General features: G+C 28.9%; 1 pseudogene; it reads left to right on the top strand.

Annotated features, from left to right (window-relative positions):
• Positions 1 to 15,770, top strand: part of LOC106465686 — a 58,581-nt pseudogene extending 42,811 nt beyond the window's left edge.
• The last annotated feature ends 203 nt before the right edge of the window (positions 15,771 to 15,973 follow it).

The raw sequence follows: 15,973 nt of genomic DNA, 5'->3' as shown, positions 1-15,973 counted from the left end.
GTGAAATGTTGCTTTTTCCAACTTTTTTTACTCTTTTAGAGGTCTTTTTTCTAGTGTATTGTGGAGTTTGATATGATATTCATAAATTTATATGAACTTTGGTGTGATACTATTATTTATATATATATATATATATATATAAAAGTCGTTTGTCATTTTGTATGTGTGTGTGTAAAGCTCGTATTATGAGTCATTTTTGATTTAAGTTTGCACCATTTTTATTTATTTTTTTAGAGTGTACTTGAAAAATGTCTTTATTTTCTCAGTTTGTGATTGTTTTTATTTTATGATGAAGAGGGAAGGTTGGTGAACAAAACTCACTCACTAAAGAAAGGGTGGGGGCCCCCGGGATTTTTTTTACAAAACTCCAGCTTGTCATTTTTTGTGACAGGTCAAGCAAGGCTAGTAGTTTTAATGTTTCAGGCTTGCTGTTTTTATTAGAAATATACACAATGGAAGATTTCACATTTAATTTTGCTTTAAAATAGGCACTTTTTGAGTTTTCAAAGAAAACAATTTTTTTTTCTCATCAATTTTACCAAGGTCTAACTAACCCTTGGTATTTTTTCAAAACTTTTTTTCAAAATTCATTTTCATGTTATTGTGCTAGAAAGATGCCTTTTATATACACTTTTTAAAATATAACCTTTTTCATCAAAACACCCCAAGCTTATGTCATAGTGTGACTTGGAAATTCTGGCTAACCTGCTTTTAAACTTTACTTCCCAAGAAAAGATAAACATTGAACGGGCTTTAAAAATATAAATTTTTAATCAAAATTCCCAAATCTAGAAATTCATTGTGCCTTGTTGTACAATAATATGCTTGATACCAAAATAACAGAGAGCATATTCTCCAGCAAGATACATTTTTGTTTTTATTAAAACAATAAAGAACATTAAAGCATAATGTAGATGTTCTTTGTACTGACCAGGATTAAATTTAATTCATGCTGATCAGTTATGTCAAAAATAATTTTTTATACCTTTTTTTTTTTTTCAGGATTTTAAAACGTATAATTTTGTTTTGAATTGTAAGATGAGAAGTAAATTAATATATTTAAGTTTCTAAGATTTAGTTATTATGGGACATTTGTGACTGACTGATAGTTTGGAAGAAAATACTTGTATGCATATAAATATTTAAAAAATTTATGATTTATTTATAAATGTAAACTGTTTATAGATATGAGTCATTAAAAGTCGGCACAGACAGCTAGTAGTTATAAAAGTATTCTATCTAAGTGATTACTGACTATAAAAATATTTTGAGGTACTGCAATTGTACATAAAGGTTTTTTCAGCATCTACTTTATAACTGTGGTATTATTTTATTATTTACTCATTATTGTTTCTATAAAAATAATTTTGGTTAATTTCTTTATGTTTATAAGCCAAAAAAGCCATAAAAGTGATGCTTAGGTATAAAAGGTTAAACATTTAACTGAAACAATAGACAAATAGTTTAAATCTAGTAACCCCCGAGGGAAAACAACAGGTGGTGTTGAAATATATTCATCCTGACTTTTAACCATTTGATATAGTATAAAGGTTAAATGTTTTGGACAGATTTTTTTTCAACTAGATACAAATATATTTTTTTATCTAGACTTAAATTTTCATTTTAGTATGAACACAAAATTTTGTAAATTAAATATAATGTGGTCCAGCTAAGCCATCCTATCCACTATTAAAACTAAAATAAAATTGAAATACTCAGAGCCACCCTTATCATTCAAATATTTATCAAGCCTTCCCTTAAATAAACTGTATGTAGCACACTGAGAACTGTATGACCATTTTATTCCAATTTTCCTTGCAAATTTGATAAATTCTAAGTTTCTTGAAAAATATATTGAATTCTGTACTCTTCTCTTCAAATAGCTCGGGGATACCAAAAGTGCTGACCGTAAGATATCTTTGCTACATTACATTGTGGATGTTATCCACTTTCACTTTCCAGAGGTTGCTAATTTTGACACTGATCTTACATTTGTTGAGAAAGCAGCTGGAGGTATGTTAATCTTTTATAATTTCATACCAAAACCTTATGTGCATAATCTATCTAGTGTAGGATAAACTTGTATATTCCAAAAAAAATATGATCTTGTTTTGTTTTGGTTTTCTGACCAACTATAATTTGAATATTTTTTTAGTATCTCATGAAAATCTTTACTTAAAATTGTTATAACCCATTTAAAAAGATATTTTGTAAAGTAATTCTATAAACATGCGTGTATTTTATCCTTTTATATTTTGAATAAACAGGTCTCAAATTCATATAAGCTTAGCCTGTGAGATTTTGAAAATTGTGTCCAATTAAACATATGGGTGGTACATGCATATTTGAGTATACTCGACCTGTAATATTTGCCAACTTTAAAATTCAAGCAAACTCACAATCACTGACATGCAGTGAGAAAAAACATTGAAAATAGTAGTGTTTTGCTTATTTTGCTAGTAAATATTCACTTTTAATGTGTAATTATTACTTCGAACACAGTGAATCTAACAGTAGACTTCTCAATTGTAACATAAATAAATTAGAAATATATACTCTTAGTTTCTTTAAGTAATTTCTTTTTAGCAGATTTATTTTATTAACATATTGACTAAAACATGAAAATGGACTTACTAGTAGTTGGTCGGGAAGAGCTGACTGCTAAGAATTTAGAATATTGTTCATCCAGTACAAATAAACAGAAAATCAAGCTAACAAACAAAACGTTTTTAAGTTTCAAACCAATAATAAAAGGAATAAGAAACACATGGGGAGGAATATTGTTCCAGCTTTCAAAGGATCTTGTTCTTTTGTGAGAACTAAAGAAATAGATATCAGGAAGATGAAGTATAAAGTATAGATATAATTATGTAATCAAAGGAAAAATGTTAATGTCAGTGGATGAACAATTTAGAGAGGAGGATAGTAACACAAGTTAAATAAACAATAAATTGTATTATATAAAGTGTGAAAATCAATGCTTAGTTAATCAAAAGGATGATATATGCAGTGAATGGGTGTATTTAATTCTTGAACATTGTACTTTTAATACTCTAATTTAACTTTTTTTCCTCTTCTTTTGAATCAGAATTAGCCACAGACTAATAGAATTATGTATTTTGTATCTTGAAGATTTGATCTTTATTTTTTTAATTTTTATTTATAAATTCATTACATCATTTCCTGTCAGAATTTTTAGCTTTTGATGTTTTACGTGTAAATCGAAATTTTTGCTTCTATTGTCATAAGTTGTGAGTGATAATACCAGTTAATTTGAAAGAACAAGTAAGCAATACAGCTATCTACTGAAGAGCTATATTTATAGACTTAAAATAAATTCTGAGAAAATTGCATATGTTTCTAAACAGATCATTTGTCATGTAAATATATCACACGAAGTAGGATGTAGGAACTTTCTGAATCTGTTGCTTTATATGCTCCTATCTATATTTAATACTGTTAAACAGAAGGCCTAATCATGTCATCTTGTTTCCTTGTAGACATTATATTTTAACATGATCACAGTGTTGAGTAGTAAACCAAATACAGTATTCACAAACTTGTGTCAGGTATATGGTTCAAACATGATTTCATCATTCATGTAGGCCTATTGTAAGTGCTTTCTCGTGTCATCCTTTGAATCATGCATTCAGGAAGCAGGCGTATGTTGTTTTGAGAGTACTCAAATAAAATTTGTAGATTGTTAAAGAATTTGTTAAATGTGAAATAGCCAGTCTTGAATTATTAGAACACTGTACTAGTGAACAGCAGACTCTAATGTCACATTTTTTGCTCATCCTAAACTTTTTTCTTTAAGCCACTTACAGCTTTTGCAGTCACTTTTAATTTGTGTAATTTATAGTTTTTCAGCATTTTGTGAAAATATATGTTTTTGCTGTCATTGGTAAATGTTTGTTCTTGTTGCTACAAATAGAACCAGCAATATTGTTTGTTACCATAAAGATCAAACTTAAAAAAGGAGTGTTATTTAGCAATTTACATCTTTAAAAAAGCTAAATACTAAATAAGTAACTTTTTAAGGTGTAAATTGCTATATAACAAAGCAAGTGTTTTTTATGTTTATGTAAATCGCTCTTTGATCTCACATATGAGTGATGTTCTAATCCCATAAGCTTTAGGATTTTTTTAGTTAGGGTGTTTATGATACATGTATAAACTTGCTTAGTGTACCCATGAATTACATAGAGTTACCTAATTACTGCCTTTACAAGTAAATACTATGGACATATTCTAAGTTATTTCTGATGACTGTTGGGTATAATCATTAAAATTATGAACTTTAGGTCCCAAAAACAGTTCTTACCTTCTGTTTTCACAACTTCAGACAAGCAAAAAAAGTCAGTTTAGTAGCATTATTTTAGGTCATTTAAAGCATTGTTGAAAGATTTTAATGTTTTCATTTTTAAATTATAGCTTTTTGATGCAATTTCCAATAATTGTATGAAAATTGGAATATTTGTTTCTAAACCACACATAGGTTGAGAAAACAAGAAAAAAATCATAAACTGTGTATGGAAATAGCTAACAAAGGTGAATATGATTTACATATCATGCACAAAAATGTAAAAGCTTAGAAGTATAAGTTGTTTAACCATTTGCATCTGGGCCTTTTACACACTGTTACATTTAAAATATAATTAAACAACTTTATTATAAATGTATATCATTAAACTTGGCATGAAAACTTAATTTAAATTATCTAAGTTTTAACTTCCTAATTTCAAAAAGCAATGTTTAAAAATTCTCAATCTTCATTTTTTTCTGTCATGACATTCCCAAGTTATCACTTCTCCTTTTCGTAATTGCTTAACATCAAAAATAGGCTGCAGCAGTTTGACCAATTATAAACACAAGCTATATACATAAATACAACTAAGAATCTAAAATTTTAACCTCTTACCTTCAAATTAACCCAAGAATCTTCTCTCTAACTTTCGAGATTGTTTGCTAATCAACTTTACATATTTTTACAACCAATAGATAGAGCAGATTTTTCTCTACATTAATCTATCTCTTGTAGTCTTGATTTTCCCACCTAGATTATTCACTCATTAGATGTTTCTCGTCCCATTAGCATTATGGCACTACTTTGAATGTCCAGCAGAATTTCTTTAATCTATTTAGAGCTTCTTAGAAAGCCAGATATATATTTTAATAGTTTAAGTATATTCTAATCTGATGACTGGTATATTCTTTATGTTTCAAGATGCATATTTGAAAGCTACATGAATTATTTTTGGAGACCCAAATTTGTGAGACTCACAAAGGCCTATGGAAGAACTTTTAAAATTTTTTACTTGAGTGCAAATGAGCTCAAATAATGCAGTAAGTTCCACAAATCCCTGTTTTGATGTATATATTTTATTTATTGTTATATACTTTTTTAACAAAATTTTAACTAAGATGTAAAAATTAGAATCTTTTTAACTTAGCCTAACAAAAGTTCAGTAAAATAAAATGTTTAAAACTTCACTACCTAACAAGCTTGAAAGCTCTGTGAAACATTGCACTCAACAATCACATATTGTTTACATTAGCTGTACAGGAAATAACTAATAAGTTCCTGTGTTTTATTGCTTTTGACACAAGGATTACTTCTCCAGTGGGTACAAAATGTGGCAATAAAACCATAAAATGAATAGGAAGCAGATGTGAAAAGCTTAAACTGTAGAAATAGGTAAATTGAAAACCTTCTGATCAATATTGCAATCAGTGTAGAGGAAAAAATTGTATTCATCTTATTTTTCAACATTTTATTTCACTGTACACTGATGCTTTCACTACAGTTAGGGTTCAGTAAACAAGAGATTAATGTGTAGAATTTTACTGGAGACAAACTTCTGGTATTCGTTTAGGAAGTTATAAAGGTTATTCAAATGAAATATGAAACTATAAGATGAAAAAAATATTTTTGTTCTTATGAAAATTGCCTTTCCCTCAGATTGGCTCAGTAAAAGCTTAAAATTTTATGGACAAATTTTTAGTAAAGACATTTCATTAAAAAATCTGATTTTTTGTTTACAATAGACTTTCCAAGTGTCATGAATATGCACTTAATGAATTCAGAATTATAGTAAACAGTATTATGTTTAGCTTCACAGATACAGGGTCAGTCAATTTGACCAAGCCTGTGAACATATGGATAACAAGTTCATGTCATAATATCTGTTTCAGAACAAAAATCAGAACAAACTGACATGGATATGAAAGAGGGAAGACTTTTAAAATGTTGTCCTTTCTACCTTAGCTACTTTTGTAGATTATTCCTCCAAATTTTCTCTATAAGTGTCACTCTTAATTAGGCAGTTGCTGCCCATTTCACATTTGTTTGTTCAAAAGATAAAATTGTTTAATAATGTACAGTAAGTGGCATCATTTACTAACTGCAAAGCTCATTAGTTTTGTGGCTTGTAAAAGTCAATTAAGTTACTCAAGTTATAAATTTTTTAACCCATGGATATACCACACTGTATTAATACCAGTAGGGTATATGAAGTTATATTTGTATCACAGATTGCAAGTTATAATTAGATTAAATAGTGGTATAAGGGCAAAATTGGATATTTTTTACAGTGAGTGTTACAGTCAATTTTTTATGTTACATTCAATGTCTTAAGAAAATATCTTAACATATGTAGAAAATCTGTAATACTCGGTTTTTGTTTATGATAACACTGTAAGTGATGTATAAGTTTTGTCTTACATTCTTTCCAGTTTCATTAGAGAACATTCTAACTGATGTACAAGATCTTGAGAAAGGATTAGAACTCTGCAAAAAAGAGCTTGCCTTACGAGGAGACTCCAGAGACATTCCAATTCTCAGAGAGTTTGTAACAAATAACAAAGATAAGCTGAAGAAGCTTCAGACAGACACTAAGACAGCACAAGTAAGTTCAAGGATCTATGTAACAATAAAACACAATAAAAGAAACTTCATAGCCACAGGAGCCTCACCCTATCTAGAGAAGAAAAAAATTACCTGTTTCTCTTTTTCAACTTTTTATTGGTGATGGACATTTTTATGAAACCCGATTTAGAGAAGTTAAAGTCAAATTCAGTCACACTATAGTAGTCAAAGTAACAGAATCCACACTCACCCCAATTATTGAGTTCAACCATCCTATGAAAAATTCCTGGTTAACTTCAGAGGATATTTACTAAGATTCCTTCTTTTTTTAGTTTATTTCATAATTGTTGTTCCATTTTGTTTTTATGCAAAAGAGTCTCATTAGAATATCAGAATAATTTGTGAGCTATTTGAATTTCGAATTTTGTTCCATCCTTTGAATGTAATGTAAGAAAACTGAATGCTTTCATCATTAAGAAAATCATTTGTCATTCTCCTTTTTTTATACAGGAAGCTTACTCAGACTGTGTACAATTTTTTGGAGAAAGTGCTCGTACTGTAGCAACTAACACATTTTTCTCAATATTTGTCCGCTTTATTAAAGCATTTAAGGTAAGTGTCAGATATAAATGATTATGTAGTGTAGGTAGTATTATTAATTTATTTATTTCGTGTTTGTAATTCATTTATGTCGAGGCTATGGAGATTTCTAGAAGGCCTAAGTGATAAACGTATAAATAGCTAAGACCAGATGAGCGGAAACAGAGTAAAAGTAAAGTCACATGAATGAGAAGTTCAGTCAGAGAAAAGTTAGAAAACGTAAAGTTAACTGTTGTAGGAGCAAATGGCCTAACAGTGAGATTAACAGTTTGAAAGAGATAAGGAGAATGATTTGTCTTGTCAAAGGATTCTAAACTAATTGAACCTGCCTGTGTGGACTTTGGCAAAAGGCAGATGATTATTGGAAGTTCTGGATATACAACTGCAGTAACTCATGTGACAGTGTAAGTGAATTATACGTGGATACTATTGCGATAAAAATAAAGAAAAATAGTTTGGCTTGTTAACTGAATTCTAGAGTAATTTAATTGGCCTAGGTGTACTTTTGACAAGAAGAAGAGAACTGTATAATGTTTAAGATACAACTATGATCTCCATAGTGTAAAGAAGTTTTGTACATATTTTTAACTTGTTTCAAATATATATATTATTTTAAAAACAAGTGGAGTGCATGCTGTTCCTTATTGTCAAATTTATCACCAAGAAGTCACAGACATCTACTGTAGAAGAATCCTTAGCTCAACACACCCATATATTTACATTACTATATATACTACTAAAAAGTAGTTTCTGACAGTAAGAATAATTGTTATCAAGTATCCTCTTTTTTTATCTTAGTTTATTCGTTATTATATTTGTTTCAGTCATTGAACATGTTTGTTAGTTCAATATTTACATTCCCATTTTTAAGTTAGCATCCAATCATGTTATTTCAGTCAAGTGATGTACTGTAAACAGCTTATAATAAATGAAACAACTAGATATTTCTGTACTGACTTGTATAAAATTATTTTCTTAGGAAATTAAATTTGATCTTAAATGAGGTAATAAAATAATATACATTATTTAATATTATTTAATTGTCATGGCATGCTACTTAACAGGCACTATGCTACTCTACTAAGCAAAAGTGTTTGTGACATAGTGTAATAACTGCAATCTTTCTGATTGCTACTTTATAATAGTGTATTTGTAATCTTAAATGTTTATAAAACAAAATAGTATCATTACTGAGTAGTAACTTTATACAGTATATTAACATGTCTATATATTAATATTGAGAAAATACACAAAATTCAATTTTTTACTTTATTTCAAATTTTGAAGACAAATTTGTGTGTATTGTATTTTGATATCTGTTGTATCTGTGATATTATTTATTGCTTATGTCTTAGAATATGATGTTGTTATTCAAGCTGTTATTTATTACTGGAAGAACACATTGAAATAATAAAACATTAAAACAAATATTTTCAGTACATTTTAAGTGCTTAAAAGCTATTATGTTTCCTTTATAGCAAGCAGAGCAAGAAAATGAAAACAGACGACGCCAAGAGCAAGTTGCAAAGAAAGCAGAACAGAAACCCCAGGAGAAAATAAAAAACAATCCAAATCTGCGAAAGAATACACAGGTTTGTGGTGTGGAATAAAACATTATTCTATTTATTTACAAAAACATGTTGATGCAAACATGCTTTATTTTTTTTTTTACAGAATATTTTTCTACAAAATATTTAAACCCTGAATTTTTTTAAGACACACAGTGATAATCCTTTTTCTTATTATTATCATTATTATCACTGAAAATTTTTTCTTTGGTTTTTAACCCTCCTACAAATAATGCAAACTGATAGGATTTTTTGTGGTAAATTTTCACTTGCAATTACCTATAGTCTAAAATACAATAAACTGCTGGATAATGAATTATAGGATCAGGAATTGAACTGATTAATTTGAGTTTACATTGCAACTACAAACTGGTATTGCTGATTTGCTTATATTCTTTTCATATTTTTATGTAAGTATTCATAACTTAAAAAAAGTGTGGAGTACCATTTTTTTACCCAAAAAGTAACTTTAACATTTGATGCAAGTTATTAAGATCAACAACATATAGTAGAACCTCAACATTAAGGGCTCACTTCTGACTGCATCCAAATGCTCTCTATAGCAAGATGCTCTTAATATCAAAAATGAGCCGCACAAAGCTGGATTCCGTGTTGACCGTTTTTGAGTTGCACATTGCCATGACATGGAGAGTTGTCAACAGGAGGTCTCAGAGAGTGGATTAGCTGTGCCTTTTTTCTTTATTATTGGTCACAAAGTTTCAAAGTATTTCTCTTCAGAGTTTGAACTGCTAAACATTTCACATTTATTTTCTGTGTTTATTTTACTGTGAATGACTGAAGTAGAAATCCACTGAAAATAAAGCAACAAATCACCGCTTGTGTCATTAGACTGTTTATGTAACACTGTAATACGATACTCTCAAGAGCAACAAAGCACAAGCTCAGAAATAAGCTGGCTTGACCCCTGCTCCAAGAACACAATGTGGAATTTATCAATTTATGTATCCAACAGTGTTTACAATGAGAATTCCCCAAAGTAATAAGGTTGCACTTTGAATCTGTGAAAACATTATTTCAGTGTATGGTTTGAAGCTGATCCAATAAACATCGCAAGTGTTTGAATATTGGTCATCCTTTTGGGATGTTTGGAATATAGAGGTATACCATACAGGCATACAAAGATAACTGTCTGCTTTATCAGGTGCCCATATAGAAAATGAGGCTAAAGACATTGCCCTTAACCCGGAATATTGAGGAGCCTGTTATTGCAAGATTTATTTTGGTTACAAATAGTAGAGAAAAGAAAGACTGAAAAGGTCTGCCCTTAATGGCAAGGTGCCCATTAATTGAGGTTCTATTGTACTTGATTAATGTTTAGTTAGAACATTGTTCTTGAAATATTGCAAATAAGTTATTCAAATTCTGATTCTACACTGAAAGCAAAGTGACATTTTCTCAATGCATGACAATTAGCTACAAATTAAGAAAATAATTTTTACTGAAAATATTTTAAGTGGGTATGAATTTTGACTCCTGTAGAAAGATTTCCCCTTCTAAATATCCCATAACATTTTATAATATATGTTAACATGCTGTAGTTGATATAAAGAAAGTACTTTTTTTTTAATAGGAGGGTATGACCAATGAACTCAAGACAAGACAGATGAAGGAACAAAGGTTAATGAAGCAAGATGAAGTTTATCATGGTGCATTAGAGGACATCATTTTAGGTGAGCATGCATCTAAAAGGTCAAGTGAATTGTCATATTGAAAGGCAATGTTTATTATATTTCCTGTATACCACTATCTTTATGCAAGAATGCAGCACATAATGTTATAATTACAGTTATTATATTGGTTGCCAGGTATCATACCATCACCCTATTTAATTATCTATGGTATACAGGTATGTGCATAAAGGAAATATTGAACTTATGGAAGATTTGTGTGGATTTGTTGAATCTTCAGTCAATAGTTGAATTTTAAAATATGGAAAAAAATGTGCTTTGTTCTCTCAGGATAAAAATTATTTGGTTAAAATTGTTTGATATTTTTAGTACATTAATCTTTTTAGAATATAAATGTGAATGTTATTAAAACAAAAACATCATGTACAATTTTGTTGAACATTTCACATTCTAAAAAAGTTAAGAGGTAATAGCTAAGTTTGAATTTGTTAATAATATATAGATTATTAGCTAAGAATTCCCAGTCATTTCATTAAAAACTTCTCACTTTTTCCAGACCTGAAGAACAAACCATACAGAAGAGCTGATGCTGTTCATAGAAACCAAAGACGGAAGCATGAAAATATACGGCCAGCTCATGCTGCAGAAGTTGTCAGCTTTAAGTAAAATCTTGTTTGAGCTTGGTTGTTCAAAAATCTAGTTAAGATCAGGTAACATTAAGTAAATGTTGAATATATTTGCTCATACACATGCACAATTGTGCGAAAATATGTTCAGCCAAAACAAGCAAGGCATGTAATAATTAATTTGGTTGTGCACAATATTACTTCAGCATATGGTTCCAATGTCTAGAACAACCTAAGGTTAACATTAGGACTGTGAGAGTTATTTCAGTCATGATCTCTGTTTATACTCTTAAAAGTTTTGTTCATTATAATGTATATAAAATTGTGTTTTTTTTATGTACTGTTAATAGTTTTCTGGACTAATGAAGGTAACTAAACTTTGGCATTACATATATTTAATTTTTTCTGTTAAATTTGCATACTTCAGTTAGTTCAGTGACAAGCACACAAATAGTTGTAATGCATTCCACCGCTTTTTGGTAAAAGATTTCAAACATTTTTTAGTTCTGAAAACGTTTTTGGAAAATTTTGGTTGTAGAACACAAGAGAAAATGTATGTGTCTACAAAAATATTTATTATAATTGAACTTCTTTTATATATACAAGTAAAATTGCTTTTACTTTCTGCATTACTTTATGAACTTAAAGTTTCATTTCTTTTTAATATTATTAACATTTATTCTAGCTTCGTAAAATCACCAAAAATATTAGTGTTTGTAAGAGTAGGATCAGTACATGCACATAGTGTAATAAGACTTTCTGTATTAAGTATTTAGGATTTTGTAATGTGTTTACCATACATATAGCAAGAAAGCTGTTTTCGTTACCAGTCAAGGTCACAAAGTGTTTTACTAAAAATGTAGCTGGTTAGTGTAATAAGACTTTCTACATTAAGTATTTAGGATTTCTTAATGTGTTTACTATATATATGTATATATACACACACACACACACACACCAGTCAGTTACAAAGGGTATTCTACCAACAGTGTATCTGGTTTGTGTAATGAGCCATTTTACGTAGAGTATTTAGGACTTGTTACGGTGTTCACCATATGTTTAGTAAGACATATGCTTTCATTACCAGTTAAGGTACAAAAGTGTGTTTTTCCAATGATGTTGCTGATACTTTATTATTTATGTTCCCCTGAAATATAACAGTTGTTTTCATAAAATTTAGGATCACTGGAAACATTTACTGGTGCTTCAAGAAAGAGCTTTGTTTTAATCATGCAATGTATGAGAATCATAATCAAACCAATCCTAGTCTTTTCATTTCACTTTTGTAAATGAAAGTATATACCACAAGTACATTTAAAAGAATGTTAAAACTTCTACAGTGAAAATCTCATTTAACTAAAATGACAGATAATGATTTAAAGCTGATTTTCATCAAATAATAACAGGTTTATATAACAGTTCCTTTCAAGGTTTGAAGAAACTTGTTACTTTAACCAAAAAGAAAAAAAAAGACTTGCCTGGAATATTCTCAAATAAATTATTTTGTAAAGCTATGACTTTGTGTACATCTTACCTTGTATAACTTCTGACATATTTAGTGTCTGCTCTTGAACTTTTATACTTTGCAAATGTTTTTTTATTTTGTAAATCATTTATTGTGTAATGCATAAAGTGAGATTTTGAAGTTGTCTTCCAAGCACTAGACAAACCAATCCATTTTCTACTTGTTTACTTGTATTTTATAGATAAGTAGTGTTTCTAACAATTAGTTGAATGATCTTGACATTCAATTCCTACAATATATATATATATATATATGAAAACCATCAAGATGGAATTGTCTATTAAGTTTTATGGCAGTTCATCTTTTAAAATACTGGTTTATCAGGATAGCCAACTAAAATAAAACGTACAATCTGATTTATGAAAAGGTTTTCTTGGTGTCTGAGCATGAAACAATAAGGTAAAGATAAAAAAGAAAAACTTGACAGAGATAGAAGTACCAAATGATCCTAGCTTTTACAGTAGCTTGGTTTCGTGGGAAAAGAAATTGTGAATGGGTAAGATATAAAAGTAAACTTTAAAATGATTACAACATTCTTAACAGATTGTTCCAATACTGGAATAGACAGCTGGTAAAGATGAGAAAGCTTAGGTTTGGATATTAAGATCGGGTACATTAATAGCTTGAAAATAAAAGTAATTCAACACTTTTCCTGTACATTTATGTTGTTTGACATTCCTATCATCTGCACGAAGAAAAGTGAAATTGAAATCAATCATGTACAGTATTTAATATTTTTTTTCTATTAGGCTTTATGAACTATGTGCATTGTAAATGTACAAAAAAAAACACCCTTTATTGTTTTCCAAACTAATAATACATCTAGTCCTGGTACCAAAACCATACTCATCTATCATATTTGTTTTGCATATTCTAGAATTAGTATTATTCATTAAAGTAATGAATAACTATAATTTTATATTCCACGTGTTCTCTCCCTAACACTTGTTTCCACCCACACCCCCAAGTGGAAATAACACTTTCTCAGAAAGCTAGAATTTTCTCTGCTCTTTTATTTCCATATTATTATTGTAGAGTTTGCTTATATTAAATTCTTTATAACACCCTTAAAACTTTTTTTTCCCCATTAGTCAATTTGGTTTCCTCATTTATTTTCTTTGTCCTCAATAGTTCAGTACTCTTGACCTTTTTCACTCAGTCAGTTAACATGTTGTTTTATGCTTCATCATTTTGAGTTTGAATACATAGATTTGTTTATCCAAAATGTTTTCTTTTTTGTAATTAATTAATAATGATAGCATGTTGAGTATTTCATCTTAACATTTCTCGGCAGCGTGTGTGAATTGTTGTACACATTCTTGGTCATATGTTGTTTTATCTTACCCGTTTCTAGTGGTAATTTGAGTATTTTTCCTTTACCATCATTAGCAGTAATTTGAGTGCTTTAGCTGATCTTTACTGAAGCCAAGACTTATTGCTATTCTTTATTTATTTTTTCACTGTTTATTATGATCACAACTCAGTTAAAGTATTAAGTATTTTCAAGTTTGAATGTGGTACTATAGTAAATATATAACTAGAAAGAATAGTTTTTACATAATTCTTTCTTTGTAATATTGTACTAGGCTGTTTACACATGTTGAACCAATTTCTGCATACATCTTGAATTGTTTATTTATTAACATTTTTGTTCCATTTTAACGTACGTTTTTGATAAATTTATTCTTAAATTTGTACAGATATTTAATAAAGTTGGTAAATTGGTAGGTAAATGATTTTCATAAAACTTTAGTGAAATGAAAAATTAAGGATTTTTTTTTAATTTTAAATGGTACTTCCAACATTTGGTGGCAGGAAAATTGAAGTCACGTGATCAGATAAATTTACATAGTTTCAGAAAAAATAATAAGGTTGTTAAAGCATTTATGTTCTAGATTCTAGTGATATATATATATATATATATATCTAAATGTGATTAATATAAGCATTTACTTGAGCATTTGCCTTTTTTATATATAGTATAAGAGCTGAGCAGAACAAATGATTCATAAAAATGGTTAAAATGTACCTGTATGTTTTATGATTAGTACAGAGTGCAACAGATGCACATAGAGTATAAAAGGATGTTTTATAAACACTGAGGGTGTATTTATAGATGTTTAATATAGAAATAATATATGATGATCTGGTGAAGTGGAACAATACAGAGTGACAGGTGTAGGAAGATACGAACAGTGAATGATCCAGTGAATTTTATGAATAACTTATAGAGAAAGTCGTAGTATGTGTAATAGCACTTAGATAATAGTATTGTGTTTTAGCACATTTGTAAATGTACTTTTATGTATATTGTTGTATTAGAAAATGTGCTTTAATGGTAAGAGCCCATTTACGCATGTTGGGATATCCTGAAATATATACTTTATCAAAAAATAAGCTTTCACGGGTAGTGTGGAAATATGTTAAAACAGCTTTAAGGTTTCATGTTGTATCTCAACAGATGATTAAGGGTATGTGGACAGGAAAGAGCATTGGTCATTTGGAATTGAAACATTTCAAGACCCATACATTTTTTGATATACGTTTCCTATCTCTATTGAGTTAAGGGGTCAAGACCCAAAGTTGGAAGAAAGATATCTTGTTCAAAGCAACATAAATGTTTAATGGACATACAAGTGTGATATCTGAACATGGATATTACAGAACAAAATATAATTTTTAGGACAGGATAAGGTTGTGTTTATAACTACATAGTTATTAAATTAATGCACTGTTTATTTAGAATAGAACTATTGTTTTTGAGATCTGTCTTAAAATTTGGCAAAGTGATGTAAAATTCTGAATACATTAACCGTTTCTTTTATAATCTTACATGATGTTGTAGTAGTAGTAGTTGTAAATTTATTGGATTATAATGATAACCAACAGATCAGTCCTTCTGTTTTGTGCTTAAAATAAATGGTGTTTAGTAAATATTGGAGAATTTTTTTACAAATTAAACATGTTAGATTGTGTGCTGTTACTATTCTCAATTTACATATGTAATTGATTACATCATCATCATCACTTCAATTACTATACAGAATGTTATTTGTTACTTCCAACCCATACTGTAATTTCATTTACACTTAAGATTACATTACTTATTCAAGATTAATATTTAAATTTATAATAGT

Source organism: Limulus polyphemus, unplaced genomic scaffold (genome assembly GCF_000517525.1).
Source record: "Limulus polyphemus unplaced genomic scaffold, Limulus_polyphemus-2.1.2 Scaffold70, whole genome shotgun sequence".
Taxonomy (NCBI): domain Eukaryota; kingdom Metazoa; phylum Arthropoda; class Merostomata; order Xiphosura; family Limulidae; genus Limulus; species Limulus polyphemus.
This window is presented reverse-complemented; position numbering and strand designations above follow the sequence as displayed.